This window comes from Formica exsecta, unplaced genomic scaffold, assembly GCF_003651465.1.
Source record: "Formica exsecta isolate Colony F162 unplaced genomic scaffold, ASM365146v1 scaffold191, whole genome shotgun sequence".
In the NCBI taxonomy this organism is placed as follows: Eukaryota; Metazoa; Arthropoda; class Insecta; order Hymenoptera; family Formicidae; genus Formica; species Formica exsecta.
In genome coordinates, this window is record NW_021849211.1 from 2,012,934 (window position 1) to 2,033,472 (window position 20,539).

At 43.4% G+C, this 20,539-nt stretch overlaps 1 protein-coding gene across 1 annotated transcript in view; it reads right to left on the reverse strand.

The window, feature by feature from the left end:
* The window catches only part of LOC115233853 (discoidin domain-containing receptor 2-like), a 91,976-nt gene extending 72,271 nt beyond the window's left edge, over positions 1-19,705 (reverse strand). Inside the window, exon 1 of the mRNA XM_029804466.1 lies at positions 19,225-19,705. The gene's annotated coding sequence lies outside the window, so the exon portion shown is untranslated. The remainder of the gene's footprint in view (positions 1-19,224) is intronic.
* Positions 19,706-20,539: the final 834 nt, after the last annotated feature.

Consider the following 20,539-nt stretch of genomic DNA (forward strand, 5'->3'; position numbering starts at 1 on the left):
TCCGCTATTTTTATCCGTGTTCATATGTAACAAGAATATATAGTCGCAAACTTGTTTCTCGTCCGTTAAACAGAAGCGCATATCATTTGATTCTCGGCGCTTCTACACGTACTTTTATCTAAATTAATCGTTATATTTGTAACAAGTCGGCGGTGTCTTTATTGGAAATCTTCGCCAGAGAAGAATCGGAGTAACTCAACCGTTAACTTCCATTCGGTCATATCGACCGATAGCGGCAATCGAGGGACGAGAAGAGGACGATTTAAAAGGATTCTCTATCAAGCCGTGCGGGACTCTCGTTGGCTAGTATAACCAAGCTTGCACATCCATCGGCTCCCAATATCTCTCCACTCCTTCCTCTCGTTTTCCTGCCTCCTTGATTCCCTTCTTACGCCCCTCTCTCCTTGATTCTCTTTCAGTCTTCTTCAGCGATCGCAGTCAGCTCGTTGGCGGTGTTCGGTTTCTGATTATCGGAAATCGATCTTTGGCAAGCCGTTAAGGACACGGTCGACTAAGCTGGTAGGCCATCTCCTTTCTCTCTCTCTTTCTCTCTTTTTTCTCTTCCATGGGCCACCAAACATATGATTAGTGGATATATGATATTTTCTCGGATCATCGGATCCTGCCACGCGCCAAGACCTCAAAATTTCAACAAAATGCCAATACTCATACACACTCAATATATGTTTCATTCTTATAATTATTTTATGTCAGAAAAAAAAGTTGTTACATTTATAAAATATTTTTTTGAAATCTTCCAAAAAGATGTAGGTGTTATATTCAAATATATAATAAATTTGTCAAATTAACACAATGAAAATAGCGTTGATAACATTTATATATAAAAATTTATAGAGATAAAAAAATATTTCTTAACAAACTGTCAATAAAAAAAATTATGCAGTAAGAAATTGCCACATTTACATTTCGGCTGAACGATTGGCCCCGCCTCGAAATTCGGCATCCTGTAATGTCCGAATTTACCGAATGAAGCAACCGGGATGCACTGGACCGTGTCGTATGTTCTTTCGTATTCCCTAGTTTGATTCTTCGAACTTTCCCTTCCCCTTCCCTACGGACTGCTGGCTGCTCGTTGCCGGTGTTCGCTCTCTGATTATCGAAAATCAATCCGTAGCAGGCTGTTAAGAGCACGGTTGAACAAACCGGTAGGTACACCGGGAGGAGGGACATACATCGAATCGATGCAACACCACGCCACTATCAATACGTGATCGCCGGATGTACGACGTGCGAGACGCGGTCGTTCACATTTAAATATCACCATGTAACACGTTGACACAATCTTCGATCCTTGGTATTAGGCTATTGAAGATTATAAGCATTAAAAATCAAATTCTCTTCAGGTAAATATAATGAATAGAATAATTTGTAATACTTTTACAGTGATAAATTTTTTTTTATATCGAAGAGAATCAATTGTAATTATTACATAGCTTACGCGAATCTGATTCAACAAAGTTTTTGATTTTGCAACGCGAAATAGTCTCGTTGTAAGAGTATAAACTACTGCGTACTAACAAATAGATAACTATCGACACGTGGCTGACTTTCCTTACGGCTTTCCTTATGAGTAGACATAAAACAGACGCATAAAATTAGTTCGTTTATGAACTGTTGCTCGTGTTTATTTATCTCGAGAAACGTAGGCGCGGAACACGGTAGCGAGAGGAGGCTATTTCTCGAGAGTACGAGCCGAAATAAAGGGGAACGAAAATTGAGCACCGCGGGCGGCCGTTGTAAATTAAATTTGGTTGCAAAGGAAGTCATAACGGCCGGCACGTGCCCGTCGCTGTTGCATGGCATATACGTGCGTCATAGGATTATGGAAAAATCTTACGCGACGAGCCGGGGAAGCCGCCTCTTTTTTTTTTCGTCAGGAAGCGTGGCTCCTACGTGACTCGAATGCGTCAGTCTTTCGTACATTCAGGTAAATCCAATAGAACCTGACAATTATAACTCGATTATAAAGCCCACACGTTTCTGAAAAACCCTTTTTCGCAAGCTTCTCTTTCGCGAAATAATACAGAATTTCCTCTGGAAGGAATATGAAACTAATTTATTAACAATACTTCGCGCATGACGACGAGTTAAATTTAAAAATATCCCTTGGAAGTGAAAATGGAAGGAAAAGATAATCCTCCATTATATCGCTTTTTGTTTCTATGATATGAATGGATTTAGGACCGTCATACATTTTCTTTTGTAAAGTATTCATTAGTAACGGACACATTCGTATTCTTCAATTACTCACGTCATTAATTAAATCCATCTGCACACACACCGCGCATACGTTTAAATATCATCCATTACGCTTTTTTGCGAAAGCTTATAATACGACAGTAAATAATAAGGGATGTGTGTGTTCTATGCTCTCTTTCTCTCCATTAGGAATGTAGTCTATACAATCTTTCCAGCGAGGGAGCGCGGTAAAAGGAACAGCGTTATGATGCGCGATATTTTCTCCCCTTTCATCTAAAACTCCGCGTCTTCCGTTGCATTTTAATGACCGGATCGCGCGAGACTGATGAGTTTGCAATACAAGGGTTAGTTGAAAATTGAAGAGGAGATAAAAAGAGAAACGCCGACGATTGACGCTTCGAGGATGGATAAGTCCGTACTTGCGTAGGGTCGATTGTGTACGTCGTGCGCTCGAGCCTCGCCCTATCGTTCGCGATCGATCGCAGCTGAACAAACGAAACCTCGAAATTAACAGGCTATTACAGGAATTTAAACAGGGTAATAATCCCGGCGCAAATTGTGCGCAAAGTGCCATTAGACCTCTCTTTCTCCCCTGTTTTATCTTTTTTCCTATAATTATAATAAAACCGTAATAAAACGGTTGATTACATCGTCTAGCGTGAAAATCGCCCACGATGTTTCCCATCTGCGTGCACACGTATAAGAAAATCCGGTACGGTAAGTCCGGTACTGATTCGAATATCAATTATACTCTACGGGGTGGCACGTGGTCATCTCGTAGGTAGACCGGTTGTATTGATCGACAGAGATAATCGCGCAATACGCTATTAATAATGTTGTAATAGCGCGCGCTGAAAAATGTACTATACGACCAGAGAGAGCTGTTTGTGAGTAGGAAATGGAAGGAGAAAAAGAATATGGAAATATCTCGCTATTAATCTATAACGTGAAACTGAAGCATGGAACTCCCGAGTGGTTTAGGTACACGTCTTAACCCGACTCTGAAAGCAAGGATTTAAATAATTCGGCGATTCCCATCTGCTCTTCGGAGTACCACGACGCGCTCGTAAACGTGCGCCGCCGAGAGTTCCCCGTCTGACGTCCACGACTTTTTCCACCCAAATACCATGTCGTCTCGACTATTTGCAAGCGTAATGCATCGAGTTGCTTCCGCTTGCGCGAAAACGCGAGGAATTGCATTCGTGTAAGGGAGCCTTATCCCTTCCTTCGTTTGCATTTATCGCTCGCGTCGTACGCTTGATCGAGCCCCGGGGTATATGTACGATGTCTCGATCATCGTAGTGGCGCCGGCATGCAAACGAGCCTGTAGTTTACCAACGGACTGGTGAATGAGTAAACAAGCAGAAAGGAGAGGGGCATGATTCCGTCGCGGGAGAAACGTTCTCCGTTGCTCCTCATGCGCGGGAAAGCATTCTCGCTCGATCACGAATGTCGCAAACGGCCGAGGTGTTTGGTATTTCCGCCACGATCGCAGCACGTGGTGTCATATTTTTAGAACGTGCCGTACGGACTCACCTAATACTCGCCCGACGACAGGTGGATCGTTAAACGGGGGCCTTACACGTTCGTCTCTCTCTTTCTCTCTTTCTCTCTCTTTCGCCTTTCTCCCCTGATTTTTTTTTCACGTTTTTCCATGCCGTCGACGGTGACGAATGTCACTGCGTGTTGCGTGAAAATGTCAGCACCATGTACGAGGTATTTAGGGACGCCATAGGGAACCGGTTATACGCGTCTCTGCGCTCTTACCGTTCGCTCTTCTCAAAGCGCGCGCGATGATCCGCATCGCGGAAAATTTAGGGGACACCCCGGCGAATTTTGACATTGAGCGAGAACGGCGATGTGTAACAGAGCGACGCGCGTGCCGCGTATGACAAGATTAATATACGTTGAATATCTTTTCGCGTTTTCTGACTGGCGTACAGCATATCGCACACGCGTGTATTATGTTTTTTTTTGCGAAGAAATAAATATATTTTTCTATAGCTTTTCTACCTGCGCGGGCATTTTTACCCGAAAGCGAATCTATGGGAAAAAAATATCAAAGAGCCAAACGAAAAAAAAGCAGCGTGTATGCTCGCCGTTGCAAGTCAATCAACTGTCGTTTCAAATCCGTAACGAAATGTACGTTACGTTATCCTAGTCGGGAGTTAGAACCGAGATGATAATAGGAGCCGCATAAATCAAAGCTCCATTCACGTCTTTATTGCTCTATTAAATGGGACAGCTGGTGCCCGCTCGTTGCCGCGTTCGACGGCAGCGGTCGGGGTGCCGTTCGGAATTTCGCGGAGGTACATTTGTCTCGCTGCAGATTATCGCTGGGGTGTGCGAGAGAGTTGCTCCGCGCGCGGTCTATAAAGTTATATCAATTCGCATCCGTCGCGCGCGTCCCCTCCTCCCTTCCCCACCATATTGACTTAATATCGTTAATTTCCGTCAACGATTTTGTTAGGGGTAAGCGCCCGTCGCGATGCCGCGCGCCACCGAATGCAGGACCGCGACCGATCGAAGCTTGTTTACATACAAATACGAGCAGTTAAATTGTTTCTCGACGATGCAATTTCCATCTAATCTACCGTCAGCCACTTTTCCGTTCGCGCGACGTCAATTGTACGGTACCATAGCCGTGCGATGAGAGAACTTGTCGAGATTTTATCTCGTTCACAAAAATTAACAAACTGTAAATATCATAAATAAAGGAAAAGACTAAAGAGAGAGTTAAAGATAAGAGAGATTCTTTTACAGTACATTTGTATAAATAAAAGCGAGATTTAAAGTGAAAAGTTTACTCTTGCAGATGTCGCATTGGACGAGGAAGATTAAATAACGCGCTTCGTAACTAGATTTCGATGATGTTCGAAAATCGAAGTGCGACACGGCCATTGGAGAAATGCGTTCGGCTCGCAGAATCCATAATCGCAGCTGCGGCATAAGCGCAGTTCGCAAAGTCGTATCAATTCACGTCCGGTTCGGTGGCACATTGAGTTCATAACATTAATTTCCGTTAACGGCGCAGCCAAACGGCTCTCGAACTCCAATTCCGAGGGCTCGGCTGCTGATGGAGATGGATCGAAGCCTGTTTACATACAAATTCATCCCGTAAAACCGCACCTGCGCGGCGCAATTTCGTATTGGCCCGCAGTTAATTTCGAGGTAACAACGCGCTGGTTCTCGAGTACCGGCGCGCGTCACTTCGCCACGCGGACGTTAATAATGAGCGTCGAATTCCGACGAACTTTGGAGTTGCAACGTTTGGCCCCCGCAGTTTACTCCGGAACCGCGATAATTTCTACGAAAGCGCTACGCGAAACTTTGTTACCGAGGTAGAAAGCGGAAGTAGAAAGACTATAATGCACCGTATGTCGGGTCCTCGTTTTACAAATGTATTCATATATCGTGTTGCAACTTCGATAATTTAGCTTACGACGTTCTCGCATTAGAATATCCTGTACATCTCCCTTTTCATTTAATAATAACGTAAATGATCGCACACAGAATATATGAATAGAATAACAGAAGTATTTTTCAATTCTACAGTATCTTGTAATTTGTAGATGTAAAACAATGCGCCATGCATCACGTGAAGAAAGAACGAAGAAAAGAGGAAAGCTCGGTTATTAAAAATATCGTGGTGTATTACGAGTAGACGTCTCTCGTGACAATGTTACTTATAGAATCGCCGTCGATATATCAAAGAATGCTGCTCCTCGCAGAAATCCCGAGTATCTGGAATCGGGCCAACCATTTTTATTGTCACGAGCCTTTTCATTCGACATTTCTCTCGAAGCGAGTATACGCTCGCCGCTGCAATTCATGAATATCCCTCTCCTTGCCAATGAAATTCCCGAAATTCTTCGTGACTGACGGTGCATCTAGGACACCCAGACGGAACATCTTTAATGGCTGGCTGCCTGTGTTACAGCCAATACGAACTTTTCGCGGTAATTTCTGCGAGGCGGTCTCGTTGCCACATGCTTGTTGAAGACGGGATAATCTGGCTGTAGCTTGTGATTATTTTTAAGCAAAACGCATGCAAAAAAAAACATGTAATTATTTTTTTATGATTCTATATATTAAGAAGATCTCAAATGAATATTTCCGCTATATTTGGAAGATTGATTGTCAGCATCGTGATACATCCAGGTGATGTGTATCGCTGAGTTAAGTCACGATCTAGGGGACGATCCCTTCACGGTAATTTCTACGGAGTTTCATAAAAATCGCGGCGCCACGGTGTCGCGGTAATTTCTATGCTATTGCAGCCTGAACTCGATGAAAAAAGGAGACTGGATCGACGAAGGAGGAAGTCTCGAGGAATTTTATCCAGGCAGATGCGGTCGTGCATTTGTGTCGACTTCGCTAGTATACAAAGACCCGAAATCCCCCTTGATTTTGCAGAGCCGGAATCGATGTTAGATACGCTTCAGGGAGCATTAGGAGCCTCGAGGAATCGTCGAACGAGCGTTTCTAAGCCAGAGAGGCCTCAGGCCGAAACTTCGTATCTTCTGTCCTCGTTACACTTTGATGATAACGATCTCCGCTGTATTTTATGTACGTTACGTTCTTTTAGTCCCGCTAAATTACCCATGTCGAATGCGTAACTCTTTCGGCACGATTCGCCGGGAGAAACATAACACACGTCTTTGTCTGAAACGGATAATATTTCGCAGATATGATCGTTGTTACCTCTAATTTGCCGAAAGATCAATTATTTTATCATTTGAGTACTTAAACTCGATAAATAATTTTAATTGATTTATTCAAAGAGCAATTAAATAGGTTATTGTATTTGATGTGAAAACTCGCGTCACACAAACAAGAATATCAAAGACCGCCGTTAAGAGGCATGTTCGTGTAGAGCATGAATCAGGGGGTGTACCCGATGCAATCGTGCACGCCGCGTTTCTCGCTATGGGAACAGAACGGAGGCAATCGGCGCGAAATCGATTCGATCACGAGCGCAGCCAGAGGTAGAGGCCCATCGTGATCCGCTCGATCTCACGTAAAGCGAGTCACGGATCGGCGTCTCGTCGTTTGACGTCGCCTCCGCGCGAGCGGCAGCGCTCGCCGACCGGGAACAACGAGGACAAAAGGTGCACGCTGCGAATTAATAAGCCAGCTTTAAACACAGAAGTAGCATATATATACCCGTCCCTCCTTCCCTCCCTCGAGATATATCGAATGGGTCGTCAGGCCGTACATAATGCGGCGCAGCTGAAACTGAAGCAGGGGAATCACGTTAAAGGGAGCGTCTCTTTCTCTCTTTTTCATTGTCGTGGACCCAATTTTTATGGTGCCGTAGGGGGAATAGCTGACTTTTGGGGCCGGAGGGTCCCAGAAAAGGAGGCTGCTTTATTCGGATTTATTCTGGTCGGTCGATGCGAGCTCACGCTCGGTCGGGTATTCGAGGAGGCCTACAGTTTTCGCCTTCGTCGAATCCATCACCGCGGGACGCCCTATTACCGCCCTCCCTCGTTCTCCCTGCATTTTCGCGACTCCCTACCTCGTCTAAGTGGATTATCAGAGATATCCGTTTGATCTCTCGACCGAAAGAGCCGCGCCGGATAAACTTCGAGATGTCTTACGGATTCCTGCAGGTATAGCGGTTAAGTCCTTCCGTTTTGTACGCCCGACAGCGTCGCGAGAAACGGGACGTGAAAAGCCTCCAAGTTTCATCCCCCGCGCGAGAAAAGCGGAACGAATCCCTAATCTCTTCATTGTTGAAAATGATAGAACATAGCGAGGTATTGTTATTTCTTACTCTCGCGTAGCTATTGTATTTATTCTTATTCTCATCTTCTTTGTAATAGAATACGCGCGGTAATATTTTTCCGAATAACTTCTCAACTTCAATCTCGTTATAAAAATTTAACGGTTACTTTATACGCGATTTTATGTTTGGATCTCATTGTAAAATCATCTTGTAATATTTTTAAAACAACGTACTCTCTATACAATATTGCTCTTATACGTATTCATATATTTTATGCAACATATATCGATTTGTCATTATACCACCGCAATCGCGTCGAATAAAGATTTCAATCTAACGTTGAAGAATTAAAATCTTATTGAAAACGTAGCACCTAGTATCATATAACTTTCCGGCACGTTAAATTTTCTGCAATAAAACGTCTACACCCATTTTCTTCCCCGCGCGAGCGTCCTCTCTAATTACTTTGCTCCGCGGCTCCTAGAGCCTCGACATTTCAGCGGAATAGCAAAAAGGTGATATCGATTTAACTCTCGTCGCGGTTACCCTCCGATCCGGGGCATAGACGACAACAACGACACCGAGGCAAAACGACGACGACGAAGCGTCGGAGGAGGAAAAGTTGGACGAGCCGATCCCGTCAACCGGCAACGATGACTTCCTTCACGAGGGTTTCGATTCAATGGGGTCACGATGATCCGACAATGGAGCCGAGTTTGGCCGGGGAGAAAGAACTTTCAGAAGTGGTTTTCTTGAGGGATCTCTGGGAAATAACGAGTCACGCTCGCGTCTCGTGGCACGGTCCGCTACCGAAACTGGAAGGATGAAAAATCATACGATGCAGAAGAAGAGAGATCTCACGTGCGCGCGCGTGCGAATGTCAAAGCACGGGGACAGCGTGAAGCGAGAGAAAAACAAAAAACGCCTGACGATCTTATTGTCGTCCGCGCAGAAAAGTCGTTCCTCTCTCGCGGCACATCCGACAATGAGAGAGAGTCTACTCCGTATCCTACCCTTTTTCCACTTTCGTCTCCTCTATTTTTCTAGCTCCTTCTGTTCGCCCGTCCGTCAGGAGTCCCCCGGCGCGCAAAAAGCAGTTAAAGCGATTAAAGTCCCCGAAAGCTTGGCGAGAGGCGAAGCGCGATAGAAAAGCCTTCCGAGAGTTCTTTGCTCGTTCCGCCCCCCGCGTCGGCCGTTCCCCCCCTTCGGGGCCGGGATATTGCGACTCGCGGTGGAATTGCCCCGGGCAATTGCGCTGGAATCTAACTTCCATTCGGACTTATTATTTGAACAGGGGTAGCGCTCCGGCTTCCGGTTCTCTCTTTTTCTCGTGCTCCTTTCGCCGACGTCACGTGATGAGGCGCGATCGATCGACCGTGAAGCGTTTCGCGATTAAAATCTTGAATCTTCGCGATTTGTTAAAGTGAAATTCGATAACATCTAAAGCGACTAAAATAAAGATTAGCGGAAATTTCAATCTTAACAATTTTCAAATGTATGCATGAAAAATAAGTGTTTATATTATTCATTATTACACTAATCCGAATAAATGAAATATAGCCATTATAACTTTTCACGTGTCTAAGAATAAACGATCGGTTCATGTATAACCCGATCGAAATAGCCCGGCGTCTCCATGTTTCTCGACATATAAGCCTAAGCAAGAAGGGTCAAGGATTAAATCTCGCGTCGCGCCTCTGCATAAAATCTCCGAACCGGAAGAGCAATTACTACTGATTGACCTCCTCGCTTCATCCTTGGTAACCGAACCGTGTAACGGGATTAATAAAGGCTCTACTCCATCCATAATGCTGGACAAGGGGATTGAGGGGAAGCGAGGAGGGAGCATTGGTGGCACACGCCTCTCCTAAAACCAACGAGATGGGAACTCGTATGGGGCATTAATTGCCTCTGTGAGCGCACCACTAAATTAAGAAGCGTGCGTAATCGAGCACCCAGGCCGGCTAACGCTCTTCGCGCACGCTAATTGTGCGTGAGACAATAGTGCGCGGATCGTGCAACCCGGAATTACGCTCGCTGCGGACGGAAATACGTGAATCGATAAGTTAGTGTCGTAACTGATGGTGTTTCCTGATAAAACGTTCACGTACGCGCGATGAATGTCCGGAAGTTTGACGAAATAGAGGCGACGGTGCTGATTATTTTCGCGTCTCGGGAAGAAAACGGGGCGAGCCAGGTTAATCGCGAGCGAGGAAAAATTGCCATTTTCTTAAGTAGCGCCATAAAATTCTCAGACGCGGAATCACGAGATTACTACCTTTTGCGATCGAGCGAGCTAGTTAACTGTGACCCAACGCCGATCTATAATCGCCGGACGCCGGACCATTTTTTCTCCATTAATCGTCGCTGCTCCTTACTCGCGGAGGCTGTAATTGGACCGGATCGTAGTCACAAAGTCGATAACCCGTCGTAATTGAATCCGTAAGCAGTCTGTCGATCAGAGGCGCTCGAGTAAAACGATTCGCTTCGGCGAAAAGTGCGTCAACGCGCTGCCTGCACACAGAAAAGATTAAAGGGTCCTACACTGAGAAAAAAAAGTTGTTAACTTGACTAAATGCGTTCAACTAATTATTATTTCTTTAATTGAAATATTTAAGTATTTAAATTAAATACGACATATTAAATCTAACATGACGTATTTGACTTAAGTACTTAAATATTTCAATTAAAAAAATGATAATCAGTTGAACGTATTTAGTCAAGTTAACAACTTTTTTTTCTCAGTGTATGCGCGCGCGTACGTTCAACGATTTCATATAATCATACGTATCAGTGTCCCGTCGCAGATTTTTTTCTATGAAAATGTATAATGACAGGCGAAAGAGGGAGATATATTCATCTATATTGCTTTGCGTTATCTATAATATTACATGGTCCGCGATAAAAATTTCAGAGAAAATATACTTTGCTATTTTTCGATCGGTTTAATTGACTGTTTCGCTTCATCTTTACGCGTTTAACTGTGATAACAATGTTGTCAATTAGCGGCGGATCAGTATGCACATTTGCTCTGAGAACCGCTTTTAGTTATATGCGGTTAGTGAAGCTAAAACGCGATCTCATTGGGAATAATTTCCGTATAATTGTGCGTGTACGTCACTCCGGAAATTTCTCTCTGTACGGCGCGTAATATGTAGGACAGACGTAGATAATACAATAGAATTCGACCGAGATACGATCTCGCGGTATAATAAATTGTCTCGCGAAACGACTATTTCTCGTCCTCAGTATTCTCGCGAAAAAAGGGCCTGTCTGTCACACTGTCGCTCTCTCGCCCGCTCTTTTGCTGTCTTGCCTCTCGACGGCGGCGGACGCAGGATGAAAATGTTCGCCGAGACAGAATAATTCATTGTTCTATTGAAACCAGTGGTACTTCACACTTGTTTGGGAAGCGGATTCATCTGATTTGAACCATTGCGATCTTCGACGAAAGCAGAGCAAAGTGCTGTAATGATCCTTTCTGAAGTTTTTACCTTCAGATTTCTTTCGAATTTTTAAAGCATAATCAAAAAAGAATTTATTATTCTGTCAAAGAATCGTTCGAAAATTATCATTTATGCGTTTTAAGAAATTATGGGAATACAATTAATATATATATATATATATATATATAAATGTATTTTGTGTATAAAAAGAAATAAGAAGCAAGATATTTTTACATAAGTTTTATACGTGATCTCATGCATGTTAGCGAATTATTTATCTTATGGTCAATTTCAGCCAGTCATAATTATGTATGAAGAATCATGACTCTGATCGAGAGGGGGCCAGTTAAAAATAATTTTTAGAAAAACTCGGTATAGGGAACTGGTCATATAGATCTGTGGGAAAAGTTGACAATGGATGATGAGCCTGGCAAAAGGGAATGCGAGAATGAAATGGAATACGAAATGAAGGGAGGCTTCTTGCGTCCGTGATATCAACATCCAGGAAAAGGAGAGGTTAGTTACCATCTATCTATTCTACTTACTCTCCCTATCGCTAACCCGGTCCGTCGAGTTTTCTCTCTCGTTTTATCTAAACCCTCTCTTTCTCCTCATCTGCGTGTCCAGCCCTTTGCGTCTCCCCTCCTTCTCGGACCTTCGCCGGACCCCACGCGACACGCGTTGTATGTCCGGCTCGTCCCTTTGCTCTCGCTTTTTTGTATGCCCAATGAGCGGCACGTAGACAGCTGGCGGCAGAGATATAGAGGGAGAAAGAGAAGTCCTCAAAAGACACAAAGGATGTCCGCACACATTAAAGGGTAATGATCTCTCCGTGGCGGTGGTGATGGTTTAGGCTGTGGTAGCCGATTCCCCTCACGACGTTTGAAAATTCGTCCTGCCACGCGACGCCGCGACTTTTTCCGTGGTATAATGTTTTACCTTGCGGCGGGGCGTTTAGGAACACGCCGGACAGACTTGCATGCTAATTTCACGCAGACGATAAGCCGGAGAGACTTTCCCGTCCTCTTCCAGTGTCGCGAACGTGTCGAGGCAAAAGTACGCTTTATCTATTATTCCGTGGATGAGTTTGAGGGACGAGAGCGTACCCGCTTTTCCGTGCTTCTCACGAAAAGGAGGAGGGAGTTTAAGTTTCTTAAGACTTTTAAATTGGATATTCAGTATTCCGTGCCCGGCGACCACCGACGAGACGTAATAGCATTAATCCGGTATATACTGTAAACGATTGTCAACTTAATTTAGGTTTAATTAAATCGTCGCCGTTTTTAGCGACGTTTTATTTTCGAATATAAATTTGGATTAAATTAAAGGCGCTGTCGGATAAGCCGAAACTTATGAACCGTTAGTCGATATGTGCCTTAAAAGTTTTAAAACGCGTCTGTATGTAGCATCCTAAGAGATAATTAATTTAGTTTACGTTCGATTAAATTATCGTCTCCGTTTAACAGGATGCAATGTGTGATCATAAAATTCCGATTCAATTAAATTGCAAACCTCGTTATTCTGCTGATTAAAGAATTTCAACGGGATCGAAAGGAGAACAGCTTACAAAAAGAGAATTAATGAAACGCGAAATTGTCGGTACTAATTGGCAGAGATGCGAGATTCATTTCTTAAGATCGTTTAAAAGTGATAAATATTTTTTTTATCTGGCTTAATATATCGTGCTATTTGAATATGAAAAATGGAATATAAATAGAAACGACACTTTTTTGATTAAAACAATACTTAGCACAATTGATTTTATTAAATTATTGCGTATTATTATATGCTATACTTAAACATTTTTTTTCAGAAATTAATTAAAACATTAATATTTTAAAAAAGTAATTTGATATATTATATATTTATCTATCAAATGTATGTTAGATATCAATGTGAAAATAACGAATGTAATTATTAAAAAACAATCAATATCGTGTGACATAAGAGGATATTTTCACATAGACTAGGCATCTAATGACGATATCATGATGTAATAATGAAGCATTTAAATTACAATGAATGCCGAAAGTATATTACATGCCTCAAGTGTTCTTGTGATAAAAAGGTTCTCAAGAACGCCGCATAGACGTTAAGAAATTTTTCATAGCGCCATACGAGCACGCACGCAGACATAGTAGTCACGGAATTGATTGCAGCTTATGAGTAACGTTTAGAGACTTGTGGTGACCGGCTCTATAAAGTCGCCACAGCGGAGATTATAATTCGAATATCGCGGTAAACCGCGTAAAACGCTCCTTTTTACGAAATAATTTACTGGCTGAACTCGTTAGCGTAGCATTCAGAGTGAGATGCAAAGGAGAGGACCTTGTTAGCCACGCGCGCATTCCCATTTGGTCGTGGTACCGATTTTTCGGCGAAAAAAAAGGAAGCCTTCCACTTACGACATCCGGTTGTTGATGATTTGCAATTTGCATAAACCGGCTAAAACGGTCACGCGAATTGACACGTTTGGAAGACTTTAATAAGTTGCGGCATAACATGCGGCAAAATACCACATATTTCTCGTTTTATTCGATATTCGCGCCTTGTAATTTTAAAAATTGTACTCGTACGATGATTAGCATATCTCTCGAGAAAACAGTGAATGTAGATATTCGCGCGTAAAATTGTGTGTGTGTATGTGTCGAGGCCGATTTGCGAGTAAACTTAATATACCATTAATAAAATTGAATAGGACTTAAAAAAAACGAAAAATAATAATAAAATAAAATTTGAAATTATATACGTTTCTCATTGATGATTTTAAAATATTCGCCAGCCTCGAATCGTCGAAATGGAATCTCCAAAGTATAACGGACTGGCCTACCCCTCGGCTCTGAACGTTCTTTATGGCACTGTTACAAGGGGTGAGAGGGAAAGATATAAAGGCTCGAAATATATAGTCTACCACGAAGTTTCTTGGAGTACATGTACTGTTTCAACAGATGAATCTGCGTCGTCCGTTTTCTGCAGGCCATCCATAGAGAAGGATTTCAATTTCGTTTCTCTGCCGACTTTTCATGGCTACACCAGAAAGAAAATCATGGCTAAAGGCGGAAGGAAAGGGGGAAAGAGACAAGGGAGTCGCGCGGAGACGCGCTGTCGTGGATAAACGATCGAGATAATGGACTTTATGGTCCTTACGGATCTTGCGGCCGTTGCATAAATTCCACCGCCCGTATAATGTAAAGCTAATATGTCGGTTCTTTGAACCGCATCTCGCAGTGGCTGGTACGGTTGGTAGCAGCGAATAAAAGGGAGCAGGCAGGTAAGGTTGTCGGTTGGAGACACGCGGGAGAGAGCGACGGGAATAAAGGGATAAAGAGTGGAAGGCGAATGGAGGTAACAGAGGGCAAAGCAGCAGGAAAGACTACCGGAGAACGCCTGGGAATAGTAAATTTCCGTTGCGCCGTGGCATCGTTATTAGCATACAAGTATTTAGAATGAATTATGGGCCAGGTCGCTTATTCCCGAGGGTGGATATATTCGGTACAGACACTCCAGGCGTTCTTCTACGTCAGGTGTATCCCTCAGGAGGTAACATTATGTCGTCTTGCATATTTTATCCTTTCACTCTCTCGGTCTCTCTGACACGTTTCGTCGCGAAAGGGAGCAGAGGGAGAAAGGGTGAAAGAGACAGAGGGGGAGCAGAAGAGGATAGGAGAAGGAGCGAGTGTGCAAACATGCGTGGGCATTTAAAACCGCGACATTATACGTGTGAAAGGTGCAACGTGAGTGGTTGGTCGAGAAACACGACCTCTTCCTTTTTCTCGTCCTTCTTTCTTCTCATCCGCTACGTTCTACCTGCGTTCTCTAAGCTGTTCGAAATTTATAATCAGTTTATTTAAAACTATGGATCAATTCCGTGATTCACGTAGACGGCGTGCATTAAAGCGTAACAATGTCCGTTACAATCTGACCTGACAAATGGCCCAGGTCGCGAAATCGCCGTTAATCGTTGCGCTCGCATTCTGATTAAACTACTTTTGCGCTCGTCTTTCCCTCTGTCCCGTTTAGGGTCGTGGCCGGCGTTCCTACTTTATTAAGCGTGAGCACATTCCGGGGCCCGATGTGTCATCCAGATACTGAGGGGCGATGTCCACGGATCGAGAGGTCGTTCGCAAGCGATTCTAATAAGCAGCGATCATTCGATTTAGCTGAAAAACGCGCCGATAGATATTTTTTTGTCGATTTAAGGAACAAATTGCATATTTATGATATATAAACAATTAATTGTTTGTCGAACAAAAAAGTGTCAATGTTTTGTAGTCAGCCTATGAATAACATTCCTCGCCTTTATCTTATTTATTTACTTTATTTATAAATTGTGGAAAATATATCAAGTTGTAAAAAAATAACAGTTACTCGTTCTCTTTTCTTTTCCACGGCATTGTTCCTCCTCCTTACATTTTTTTCTTCCCTAAGATGTCTTTTTTGTTACGGCACATTTTTTTCATTTTATTTTTCTTTTTCCTTTTCTGTTTTTTCTGTGAAACTGGCCATACGATAGCGATATACGATCGCATGCGGCAATTAGAAAGCCATTATCTCACGGCCGTGCGCGTTCAGCCATTGTGCAACAACTACGCGTAGGGGGTGAAGAAGAGTGGTAGATTCCCACGGAGTTTCTACACCTTCTGTGTCCGGGGGTAGATAGATGTCCGGCAATCAGGTGCAGGGACCCCCAACCGCCTTTGAATCCGTCGGCCGGCAGCTGGCTGATACGTTCTCGTTGACGCGGAGCCATCATCGTGCCTACGGCCCTCCCGCTGTTTCGTTTTCGTGTTTGGACATCGACGGGGAAACGAGCTTGAGAGGAGCCACGTCCGAAACACCGGGAATGCTCTTTAGAACGAAGGGGCAAGGATTTTTTCGAAATTAACCGTGAACGACGTACGCCACGTTCCAGAGAAAAAACGGCGGACGTAAAAAACGAATGTAACGGTTATGATCGTAAAATTGAAGGACTTTCATTTAATCTCAAACACTTTTCACCTTTTAGTTTATTTAGCTATACGTGGGAGGTATTATAAAAAAAAAATTTATCCGTTGACTCTGTTTTAGTCACTGAAATATATTCTCTTTAAAAGATATTTTTTATTTTGTTATATATTTATAATAAATTTTGGTATTCTTGTACTGAGAGTAGCGCGGGGTTAATAGTAATTTATATTAGTTTCTCCACGCAGATGGATTCTCCGCAACGTGTGATTGGCGTATATCATAAAATTTACACACCATTATTACTCGTAACATAATGAACGACGCAAATGCATGACAGTGTAGGAAGTTTCAATTATATAGATAGCCATGGAACGATGGAGATTTACGATGATGATGACGGTGTGTCATCGCGATTCTGCACGACACTCGCAGCAGCAGGCGATTCTGAAAATGATAGCGCTGGAAATTCATAGTGGCGGCTACATACGCGCGGTTCACCCAGCCGCGTTAAATTCGGCCGTAATAATGATTCGACGATCGTGCACGTTCATTTCCGAGGAGTTAATATTCAAAATGAACATTAACAGAGGACGCACGCTACCGTTAATCTCCAATGGCATGTGGGACCGTTCACGGTGCGCCGGAGGTCGCTTTACTGCATTCGCGTTAATTATGCAAATGAATAATTAGCATTTCGATTATTTCGGCAACGTCACTGTCTACGTTGCGGAAAATTTATCGCGCCGATATTAATTTATCCTTCTACTCTCGCATGCTCGAGCCGACGAAATTTATCATCTCCATGTATTGATAACGCGAGACCAACAATAAGTATCGATCGTCGAACTGTCGTCCGTGAGATTAATAATAACTAGACGATAATTTATGAGCATCATCTTTCGACATCATCTTCGACCAGTTCATCAATTCCGTTGCGAAATCATTGAGAGAATCGTTGTAAAATTCACAAGACTCTTGTCTCGTAATGAAGGTATTATGAGTTAAAGTCAAATGTCGCGAGACTGTCAAGCATCGAGCTGTCGTGGGCCGTCGACTGATCACGTACGAAGGAATGGCAAGAAGGAAATTGAAAGATTTTTGGGTTTTCAATCGGAGAACTTTGTGATCCCCGACGGAACGGAGGAACACGAATCTACGAATATTAATCGTTCGAATTTACCGTCGAAAGGTTCTCGCACGAATCGAAGAGTGATCAATGCGAACCGATTCGAACTGACTGCAGAAATAAACTGTTAGCCTCCATGAATATATTCATATCCCCTTATCAATATTCAGAACCTACTTTCTTGACTACGCTTAAATCCACTAAAATCGAGCGACGCCGAACACGCTCGGTATTCGACAGAATGAGGCACGATCTTCGATTTCTCATAACGACAGTTTATGCCTTCCCGATTTGTGTTCCCATTCCCGAAGGCGTTGAAATGTATGAACGCAATCGTTATGATGATTTTCTCTCTTTTCTCACGTTTACTCTCTGTAAGAGGACATGCGCTCTTGACATTATGTATTTTCACGGAAAAAAAATGACCCACTCGGAATTCGTCCAAACGCATTAACGATCCTAGTAATTGGCAGTAAACACACGTACAATTAATTTACTCGAACTTGGCACTGTTTCGGATAGGAATCGAAATCGGACAGAAATGGAGGATCGGAGGCTTCCTTGGACCATTTCCAATTCCGTTCGACTTCCTTCGCTCTCTTTCATCCGTCATTGCCTGTTGCGTTATTTTGCTACCTCGAAAGTACGTGGATCCGGAAATACGTGAGTCGTATTTTAAAGGTTGTGAAGATTAAAGAACTCTTGGCGAACCAGTCCACGTCTCGATCCGGAGGATTTAAGCCAGCACCAACAAATAGATTGCCGCGCTAATGGATGGGAGTTCCGATTTGATATTACCTTTCCCTATCCCGTCGCTCCAAGCAGGAAATTAGCAAGTCTTAGGAGCTCTCCTGTTAATCGTCAGGGTGATTTCTGCGGCATCGCTTTCGGACAATTTGCCGCGACGAAATTTCATTTGTCCCCTTCCTTCCGCATGCCAGCAGTCGTCGACGAACCCTTCGAGGGTCTCTTCTCGCTAATCCACCTTATTCACTCTTTATCTCCTTCCATTCGACTTTTCCTAACACTCGCTTTTCGTCGGAAATGGAGCTTACAGAATTAATCGGTGTTATCCTGAGTCCTTGCCCGAAATCCATGGAACGCTTCACGATTTCATCACGATCATCTCCAGAATAAAGGACGAGGCGGCAATGAATGACAACGAGTGAAAAGGAAAATCAGATTTCGGCCGATGCGTCTTGGAGTCGGATTAGGAAAGAATGAACTCGTATAATATTCCGATCACTACGAAACATCTTAAACCAGTGTAGTTTTTTTATTCCATATCAAGATAACTTGGAGCACAGGGAGAAATACTTTTTTGTTATAAAAGAATTGTTAGAAATATTATTTTAGATAAATCTTGATCGTTCATTTTGTGTGATTGTGTGACAATTCTATTACAAATAATTTTACTGCGGTATATTTACTAGTAGTTTTAAAGTATCTAAGTTTGTGAAACTGTTGAAATGAATGCACAATTAATGCATACATTCCAAACGGTACAACGGAAACCCACTGTTCTCCCGCATCAATGATTTACACTCAGCAATTTCTCAGTAATTACATAGATATCGTGACAGAATTACACGCTGTTTTGAATCGTCTCGATAGCGCCCGCACGGTGTTCCCTTCGACAATTTTTGCGTTGCAGCTGCGTTCTCCGTTTTACTCCGACGAGCGCGCGTGTAATTAAAAGGGTTTTATGATACTGAGAGGGATATTATGAGAGGAAAAAAAAATTATGAGCTCACCTTATTACTCCGTATATCGCGTATCCGCTCGGATGCCCTACTATCAGCGATGATACGCGCACACACCAAAGAGCACCAAAGAAATCATCGATCACAATTGGTCTCTGATAAGATCCTCTTTCTCTCTTCGTCTGTTCCTTCACTTGATATAAATTTATAAAAAAATTTCACTCGTACACTTTGACAGAGCGCTATTTACAAGCCCCTAAGATTTTACACAAAATCTATTACGTACTACATGAGTGTAATAACACGAAAGTATTCATTTAGAAAAATGCAAAACAACCGGTGGCGCGTCTCGATTGCGGCAACGTGTATCACTGGCTATCGCGGTGGCCCGCGTTTTCTCTCACACCGGGTCTCCACGAGGTCTCCATTGAGGAAACAACGTGCGACGCGACCGTCCCTTCATGCGAGGCGCACGACCAACCGGAGAGGAACGACGTACCAACTAACACCGTACCGTCACGGCGCCACGGCACTAACTGACAGGCTGACGAGAAACTCCAGTTGGTCGTCGGCGGGATTGCCGAGTAGAGGGGAAGTAAACCCGCGCGGCTCTAGAGGAAGAGAGAGATAGAGAGACCCTCTCTCATACGGTCTCGCGTCCTCGTCCGATTGCGTGCAGTCTCTTCTTCCCGCTTATGCTTTCGCCCTCCGTCACCATCTAGTGGTAGATCGACGTACCCTGGCGAGCGCGCGCCGGTTCACCACCCCTGTGGTGGACAAAGGGGTGGGAGCGAAACGAGCACGTGAGACTGGTAAAGAGCGAGGGGCGACGAACGGAGCGTAGGAAAGGTAGGGGGAGAGGGAGGGAGGTCAGCCAAGGCCGGTATATGGGGGCGAGGTTGCAAAATATGTTGTAGAAATGGGGTGGCGAATGAATGCGGTCGTCCCGTAGACTAGCGATTTTATTGATCTTTTTTTCTCCCTTCGGATACGCGCGCGGCTCGCTTAATTAAGCGACCGAACTATAAGGTCGTATACACCTCTGGCGAAGTATTTCGATGGAGTGGAGGGGCGCTGGGGGTTATTGAGATAACTTTTCGGAACAATTTTTAATGTATTTTCACAGAATGATTGATATATATATATATATGTATATATTATATACAGAGTTTGCTTTCGATCGATCAAGCTTCTGGTAGTATATTTGGCTCAGAATTGATAAAAATGTATTCGACGCGCAGATACAGTTTCTGTGCATCCGTTCTGAGAGCTACTGCAATAAATTTTTCACGAATCAAGCAAATGCGAGCGATTAATTTTATTTAGTTCATCCATTGTACGATAACGTGGAAAATATTGATCGTTA